This window comes from Microtus ochrogaster, chromosome 16 (assembly GCF_000317375.1).
Source record: "Microtus ochrogaster isolate Prairie Vole_2 chromosome 16, MicOch1.0, whole genome shotgun sequence".
Classification (NCBI taxonomy): domain Eukaryota; kingdom Metazoa; phylum Chordata; class Mammalia; order Rodentia; family Cricetidae; genus Microtus; species Microtus ochrogaster.
In genome coordinates, this window is record NC_022018.1 from 52,286,151 (window position 1) to 52,295,638 (window position 9,488).

The window sequence follows — 9,488 nt, forward strand, 5'->3', positions numbered from 1 at the left end:
GTGATATCCATGCGACCTCCGCTAGTCACCGCCCACTCCACCCATGCTTAGGAAGACTGAAAAGCTGGGGCCCCAGCTCAGTTGATGGAGGGCTTGCCTAGTATGCACAAAGCCTTGGGTTTGATCCCCCAACAACTCACAGAACTGGAGTGTTGGCACCCACCTGTAATCCCAACACTTGGAAGATGGGGGCAGGAGTTAGTCTCAGCTGTGCAAAGTGTCTGAGATCAGCCTGGGCTTCATGAGACCCTGTCTCAAGCAACAACAACCACAACAACTGAAGTCCACATGTGTGGGACTGTCCAGCCCAGGCACCCCGGAGCCCTGGAGCCCCACCCCAGCGCTGTTAATTGGGATTACCTTTCACAGGCTCGACGGGCCTCTCATCCCTACCATCCCTCAGTCCCGCCCTCCTTAGCTGCTTATTCTCAGCTATGTGAAGAAGTCATAAACCATGGAGCCTGCCCAGGTATTTATTTTAGTTAGTAAAAATGCTTTGCACTTTGCCAAGAGCCATTTGCCTTTAATTGGAAACTTTTGAGGCAGTAAGAATGCACTGAGGCTCAGGACCGTCTGCAGGCTGTGGAGTCATCGATCATGCAAGGGAGGCTTTGGACCAGGTGGAGCAAAGGCAGCCTTTTAGTGAATCCGCCTCCCTTAATGGACTCATTTATAACTCGGTTGCGCTTTTCCTCCATCGCCACGAGCAGGCCTGCCAGCATGGTGGAAGGCGGTTCGCAGCTGTTGACTGTGATTGAGAAACCCAGGGAAACCAAAACAGGAGACAAAGGGCATTGAAAGGAGGGGCCTATTCCCCCCACACACACACACACATTGTCAGACATCTCCCCTATACTATGAGGAGGACAAGAGAGGCCCCATCTTCAGCTCACTCTAGAAACACTGGCTTCCTTGTGCTAACCAAGCCCCAAGGCAATGGAGCCAGATATCAGTGGCCTGAAATCCTGAAGGCCAGGAGTCAAAATCAAATTCTCCTCCTTTTCAGCTGATTGCCTCAGGTGTTTCATCACAGGGATGGGGGCTGACTCAACCCACTGGGGACTGCCAGCACCACCAGTGTTGAAGAGGGGAGGCTCAGGGCCAGGGCTGGAGGAGGGGGGCTCGGGGCCAGTGCTCAGGAGAGGCTCAGGACACGTGTCCCCTTTTGAATTTCAAGAAGAACCAGTCTGGCTGACACACTGACTCTGGGGCCCTGACCTAGAACTGTGAGGAAAATGTGCAGGCCGCGTGACTTGCACGGAGTTAATACACAACAGGAAGTTTGAATCCAGCCTGGGCTACACAGTGAGATCCTGGCTCCGTGAGAAGAAAAATATAGTCCCATCCCCAGCTGGTCCAGAATTGTGGGGGACACAGTAGACCCAGTGAGCCTGTGAGCAGGGCCAGGACTGCCTGTCTTCTGCAGTGTTCCAGGGTCACCTCGTGCAACACTATAACAGAGCATAAGGCATTTCACAAGGGAAAGGCCGCAGTTTAGACGGATATGTTTATGCAGGATGGGCAAATTCCAGCGTCAACCATGATACCCAAAGATATAATCTCTGGATACAATAATCTCAAATAGAAAACTGGGAAAAAATAATTAAAATTATTTTTAATTATTAATTAAAAAAATTAAAAGGGTAAAACTTTTAAGGGAAATGAAACCTACAAAGCCATATATCACACCCTAAGTTCCTTCCACTTGACCCCAACTCCTAAAGTTTCTCACAGTAGCACCGTGGGCTGGGGACCAGGACCTTGGCCCAGGAGCTCCTGGGCACATTCAGGTTTTCAGTATGTTAAAAAAAAAAATGCATTACAAGGAAAGATTCTGGGCAATGGCCTGGAGGCAACCAGGAGCTGGCTAGCCTTCCTGACTGTGCTGTGGTGGTCACGTTTTCTCAGGTCATGGCGAGTCTGACTGAGGCACTCACACTGACACCTTCCTGGTTCCACTTTTTCTAAGGTTCTTTAGGGGTTCAGCATTCACCAACACAGGCATTCCCTGCTAAACTGTCCCATTTTGTGTGCCTTGCTTCTGTGCCTTCGGCTCAGAAATGCACTCCAGAAGCTTGTCCTCACCCATGCGCCTCTGAGGTGACAGAGATATGGGTGACCCAAGAGCAACATCCTGCACAAGTGTCTCTGTCTCCTTTGTCAGTATCATTGCTCAGCTTCTTCAGGCAAAGGCAGCTTCAGCTCATTGCAAGCTTGGGGAACCTCTGTCCACAGCGGAAAGGAAGGCCAACACATAAACGGTGCGTTGAAGCTGAAATTGCCCTGCTGTCGCCTCCTGCGCCTTTTTCATCCCTTTTGCTGGAAGCTGGAATTCAGCCCTCTTAGATAACTCTTTTCTCCCTTGTGAGTTGAAGTTTTGGGGAGTTATTTTTCTTAAGACTCTAGTACTTGGGGTCACAGTCCTTAGGAACTCTGATTTAGATGACTTCACAATTTAGTAGTTTTGATTTTTTGGAGACCAAGGTCGGAAGCTGCGGTGGAACTATGATAGGACCCCAAGCTTATGGAGTGGGATTCAGCTAACATGTGGCAGCTTCTCAGGTTGTGTGGTTTCTTAGTGTGACGAGACCATGAGCACCGCAACTCTTACTTAAAAAAAAAAAAAAGCATTTAATTGGAGTGGTGGCTTACAGTGCAGAGGTTCAGCCCCTTATCATCATGGTGTGGCATGGTGGTGTGCAGGCAGACATGGTGCTCAAGACGGAGCTGTGGGTCCTACATAGGCAACAGGAAGTGGTCTGTGACACTGGGAGTAGCTCCCTTTGGTGGCCATTTTCTTTCAAGCCACCACATGTGGTAATTTGGTGACTGATCCCACAGCCAGTCCTCCCATCTTTACTGAGACGCAGCAGCAGAGCAAGGGCAGACAAAGCTGTCATCTATTGCTGTCAGGGGCTTACTCCCAACTCCCAGCAACTGGAAATTCACCACAAAAGCTCCAAATATCATCTATATTTCACACCAACACCCAAGCACTATTGAATCTGCCAGAGCTGGCAGCCCAAGTCTCCAAGTCACCTGCACAACAGCCTGGACCTATTGCAATGGAATCCAATTCTAGAGCACACTGAAGGCCTGCCACTTTTGGGTCACTCAGTCAGTAGGTAAGAGTTACGTCTCCTCGGTATGAAGAAGCCCACCAAGCCTCAGGCCTCTTTCTTGACTTTGTGAGTGGTCAGATGCAAGTTTATACTTCACCGTGTGTGTGATGTTAGCTCTGATCTCCAACAAGTTTATACTTCACCTGTGTGATGTTAGCACTGATCACCAACAAGACAGGATGTCAAATCACCTGGAGACAAACCTCTGCATATGTCACACCTGTGAGGGAATTTTTAGATTATAATAATTAAGGTAAAAAGACCCACCTACTAGCCAGGCGGTGGTGGCGCACGCCTTTAATCCCAGCACTCGGGAGGCAGTGGCAGGCGGATCTCTGTGAGTTTGAGGCCAGCCTGGTCTAGAAGAGCTAGTTCCAGGACAGGAACAAAAAAAAAAGCTACGGAGAAACCCTGTCTCGAAAAAGCCAAAGGAAAAAAAAAAAAGGACCCACCTAAACGTGGGTAGTAATGTGAGCCACTGCCTCATGCTCTGGTCACCATGCGTTCCCCACAACAATGACTGTACCTTTAGAGTGTGAGCCAAGACATGCTTTTCCTTCCTGAAGTTGCTTTGCCAGGCCTTTTGTCACAGCAACAACATGTCCTATCTAGCAGGTTCGGAGAAACTTTGCCAAGATGGAAGTTCTTGGACTTCTAACACATGTCATGTTTCTATTCTGTGGCATGTCCACATGTCACCCATCAGTCTAGACTTGGTGCCATGATCACAATACTGTCCATTCCATAGACCAACATGATGTCCTGTGTGTGGGAAAGCTGAGGAAGATTCCTGAGAGCTAGAGAGTTGAAATGCCTCTGAGCAAGGGCAGTGGGTAAGGGTGTACTGCCAGCCTCGTTGGTTAAAAGCAAGCCACTTCTGGTGGTGTCCATTGTGGAAAGTCCTTCTGTATATGTGTTGCTTTTATTGCTTAATGAATATAGAAGCTGCTTTGACGTGTGATAGGGTAGAATAGAGCTAGCCAGAAAAACTAAACTGAATGCTGGGAGAAAGTAGGTGGAGTCAGGAAGAAGCCACCGGAGACCTACGCACCATAGGAGGCAGACACACCAGTACCTCGCCGGTAAGCCATGACCACATGGTCACACAGATTAATAGAAATGGGAATTTAAGATAAGAGCTAGCTAACAATATGCTTAAGCTATTGGCCAAACAGATTGCAAATAATATAGTTTCTGAGTGATTCTTTCGGGTCTAACCAGCCGGGAACAAGCCAACAGTCTTCCCCCAATAGTCCGCGCGCAGACAGGGACGTTGGAGAAGTATTTGTTGCACCTGTGTTACACATCAGGTCCCAGGGCATGAGTTCATGTATCCAAGTAATAAAACAGCATCTGGTATGGCTCCTGCATGTGGAGTCCCCACTTGGCTGAGATTAGGATAATCTACACACTTCTGATTATGTATCTCTTCTTGAATGCAGATAGATTTGAATGGCTGGAGGTTGAGCCACCACCCCGACACTTACTCTGTGAGGAGGTTATATTCCCCACATCACGTTGTCTTTGTGTTAAAGGAAAAGCATCAAGAGAAAGGAATGGGAGCCTTCAAATTGCACTCGATAGGGGTTGAGGAGACAACCTGAATCCCATTGTATTTTCCTGGCTTCCCAAATAATTAGACTCAGTTGACTGCGTTAGAGGTGGAGGTGGCTTTTCACATCATCATGGAAAACAAATGTGGGATTCTACCAGGTCCAGATTCTTGAGGACTCCAGCGCATTCATAGCCTGGATACCTTGAGGTTCTCACTTCTATATGATTTATGACGGATCCTTTGGTTCGTATGTCAGTCAACTAACCCATACAACAGAATTACCACTATAGCAGTAAGCCCAGAATGTCTGCCCAGTGGACACAGACCAACACCTCCTCCTGCCTGACATTGTGCCCCCACCATTGTTTTACATCCTGCCTATCTGCTCATTCTCACATGCACCCCCCCCCAAATTTCTGTCTGAACTGGAGCACAGGAAATGTGTGGTTTGGGGTTGAAGCAAATTTCCTCGTGGATCATGCATGCCTTGCCTTGAGTGGTGCTGGGTTTTACATCCAGATTCAGCCAGTGGCTAGCTTTTTCTTTTCTCCTCTTTTCCCGACACCACAGATCAAACCCAGGGCCTCACATGTGCTAGGCAAGTGCTGTACCCCTGAGCTACACCCCCAGCCCCAAGGCTAGTTACAAACCTCAAACCAAAAACACAGGATGGAGGAAAGTCATATGGAGAGCAGACAGCACCCTGTGAAACAGCTGTCTGGGCTGGGGAGGGGCCTCTAGGCTCACAGCTAAAGATATGTTTTCCCAGGCAGGGAGAAAAATGGAGAAGCCTTTCGGACACGACAGCCAGAGGTCTACCTTCCCAGGCAGGCAAGGAGAACTGCTTCTATCAGCCAGGAAAATACAATGGGATTTCAAATGTGGTGTCCCAAGCTTCACTCAGGTTGGCTCCTCAACCCCTAGCGACTGTAACTTGAAGGCTCCCATTCCTTTCTCTTGATGCTTTTCCTTTAACACAAAGACAACGTGATATTGGGAATATAACCTCCTCACAGAATGGACTACCATGAGCAGTGACCCAGCCATCCCCAGAACAGGCTTCTGGGCTTGCTTTGCAGAACTCTCAGTCCCGTGGCTGTCAGGGACAAGGACATTAGGGCAGGCAAGAGACTCTTGTGCCAGTGACGCAGAACTTGAGCAAGAACTGGATTCCTGAATCCCTGTTTTCTTGCAGTCCCCCATCAATTAGGAAAAACCACTCAGTACCATCTTTGTTCTTATTTTAGCACAAATGTTCTAATCCAGCAAATATTTGGCTACACAGACACTCTCTGTTTGATTATAAATGTCCAACAGGAATAATCTCAACATTTCACCACGTCTTCACCCAGACTAGCTGTGTTTCTTTCATTGTTGCTTGCAACGCTGGGGTTTGAACCCAGGGCCTTTTGCGTGCTAGGCAAATGTTCTATCACTGAGCAAGAAAGGTACATCCAGAGCCCTGGCACTGTCTTCCCTACCATGGAGAACAGGGCTATTTTTGAACCTTTAAATCTTTAATTAAGACTAGATAACCAGTTCCAGAAACCTCCAACCTATCAGGAGAATATAACTATGTGATTCCACTTCTGTGGCACCAACATCTGTATCAGGCAAGGCTCACACGGGGGCGGAGCTCTGGCAGCACATGGACTGTGTCCCTGCGCTTGTGAATTGGGTCTACAATGAAATGATTACCAGGCTCTGCCTGTTGATCTGGTGCCAGAAGAAGCCTCGCTAGAAATTCCGGCGTCAACACAGATGGCGAGGAGACAAACGTGTTAACAGAGTGAGCTGCAGTGTGGCACATGGTGGCATGATTACAGCCTCTGTTTTAACACAGCCCTAAGCCAGCTGCGGGGACACGCACCCGACACCCCAGAGCTCAGGAGGCTGAGGAAGGAGGATCACAATTCCAAGACCAGCCTGGGCTTCACTGGAAGTTCCAGAACTGGCTACAGAGTGAGACCCCCACCTCAAAGTAATTGATCAGCTAATTAATTTAAAATAGACACCTAATAGAAACTCCTCTAGGGCAAAGACTGCTGTAGACAATCGTCCTCTATCAGGAAGAGATTTTGTTATAAAATACAATATACTATTATTTATAAACAACTGCTACAGTTTTAAATTTTTCTAAATATTTGAATATTTATAATTTTTCTATTTAGATAAAATGTCATTTATGATTTTGGCCTCCTTGTCAAAATTCTCCAGATATTTTTTGTTATTTTTCTTTCTAAAGTTTTTGTGAGATTTTATTTAGTTTTACTTTGTGTGTGAGTCTTTTTTTTTTTTTTTTTTTTTTTGGTTTTTCGAGACAGGGTTTCTCTGTGGCTTTGGAGCCTGTCCTGGAACTCGCTCTGTAGACCAGGCTGGTCTCGAACTCACAGAGATCCACCTGCCTCTGCCTCCCGAGTGCTGGGATTAAAGGCGTGCGCCACCACCGCCCGGCTCTGTGTGTGAGTCTTTGCCTGAATGTTTATCTATGCACAGAGTGTGTGCAGTGCCCATAGAGGCCAGAAGAGAGCATCAGATCCCTGAGACTGCAGTCACAGAAGGTTGTGAGCCGCTATGTGGGCGCTGGGACCTGAACCCTGAAGACCAGCCACTGCTCTTAACCACAGAGTCATCTCTCCAGTTCTTTATCATTTTTCAACTGAATATTTTATCATGATCATGACAAATTCATCCAAGCAGTTACAAAAATTTTCTCTAGACAGATTCTGTGGGCATTTTGCTTTCTTCTGTTTCCCCTGAAGTAACATTGTGTAAATTCACAGTACAACGTTATATGTGTATTGATACTGGGGTGGTAAACCAGACACGTGCTAATTTCCGCAGCGCCTGTGAGCCTGTGCGTCTATTTCGTGCTATGCAATGTTGAGTGTAGGTTCGTGGCTCTACCGACATGGTGAAGATGGAGACCCTCCATCAGCTCAGCCTTCCTGCTGTGCTCTCATAGCTCCCCTTATCTCCCTCCCCTCATCCGTCCCTTAAGCTGTGCCAACTACTGATTTGTCTTCCATTTCTGTAATTGTACCATCTCTAGAACGTAATATGCAAACTTCAGGGACTGGTGTTTTTGCTCAATGGAATGTCCTAGAGATTCGTCCAGGTTGTTAGGGCTGTAATCGTTCATTTCCTTTTACTCTGTGACACAATACATGTGCCAGCATGTTTAGCCACTATTTGAGGAACTAAATTTTTAAACATTTATTACTGGTATTATGTGCATGTGTGCTGTAGGGCTTGTGTTTAGGAGGCCATTTCTCTCCTTCTTCCATGCGGGTCCCACACGGTCAGACTCGGGTTCTCGGGGGGCAGCACCTCTATCAGCAGGGTCGTCTCACCAGTCTCATTTTATAATTTTGAGACAAAATTAAATCTTACTAGTTTGCCTAGATTGGACTTGAACTCATGCTGTAGCCTAGGCAAGCCTCAAACTTTCAATTCCCCTGCCTCAGTCTCGCAGCCAGCCAGATGACAGGTCTGTTCCATCAGGTCATCTAAAATGGCTGTCCTCTGGGATGCTCCTGCCCAGAGAGCATGGCATGCAGCCCTGAGTCACACAAATCCCCGGTCTTGCTAGCAGAGGCACCAGATAGCTCAGAATAGAGACAAGTTGTCACCATAGTGTCTTGCCTGTCTCTGACTCCCAGAACCTATGAAGATGTCATTACTGCTATTTTGAGCAACAAAGATTGGAGGTCGTATGCTATGCAGGAAAAGATAATCAGAATCTAGGACCGTGGTCCAAGATCCAGCACCACTGCAGGCTGGTTCAGTGGATCTGAGTTCAGCCTCCCACCCACAGGGCTTAAATGACAAATAGAGAGCCTGCTCATTTTCCGTCCTGGGCAGACATTACTAGTTGAGTACTATATTGTTTTTCACCCTCACTCTGGGTCCTCTAGGGACCAACCCCAGTCTGCTTAGGCATTGCCTGGACATGCTTTCAGTGCCAAGGCTCCCACCTTCTAGAGCCTTCTAGTGACTGAGGACACCCACTCAAGGCCTGGTTGACACTGGTATCCAGTTGCAATCCACATGGCCACAGTGCCGTAGCTCTAGGCAGGAGAGAATCAGGAGAGGGTGCTTAGGAATGATGGACTGGGGGTTCCGAGCTCCTGTTTCCAGACAGAAAGACAGAAGCAAAATAAACAAACAACAGCTACCACAATCCACTTCATCAGAACTCTGAGAGGCAGGCAAGGACTTACAGCACCTCTGGAAATGCTCCAGAAGAAAATGGCACTTTGTTCCCTTTTGTGCCCTCCATTATCAATGGTGACCTTGATTGTGAAGTGGTGACTGTGGACCCAGACCAAGACTGGACCCTCAGATAAATCAGGGGCAATCTTGTTAGCAAACTGTTGTATGGATATATTCTCTGAGCCCTTGGACAGAGCAGGGATGATCTTGTTGACAAACAGCTGAGTGTATATGTTCTCTGAGCCCTCAGACAGAGCAGGGACAATCTCGTTGACAAACTGCTATGTGTATATGTTCTCACAGTCAAGCAGAGACCTGTAGGACTGGGCAGACACTGGCATTGCTCCCCTGACTTAGGCAGGAACGTGGTAGATACCACTTTGTAAAAGCTACACTGCAGACCCAAGACCCACAGGGGCCTGGGGTGAGAGGCCATGGGTCAAGACACAAAGAGAAGCTCAGGTGAGAGTGTTTTGGAAAACAGGTTATTCAAAAGTAATCATGGGACCAGTGGGTAAAAGCACTTACCACCAAGCCTAACATCGTGAGTTCAATCTCCAGGATCCATATAATAGAAGGAGAGAACCAACTCCCTC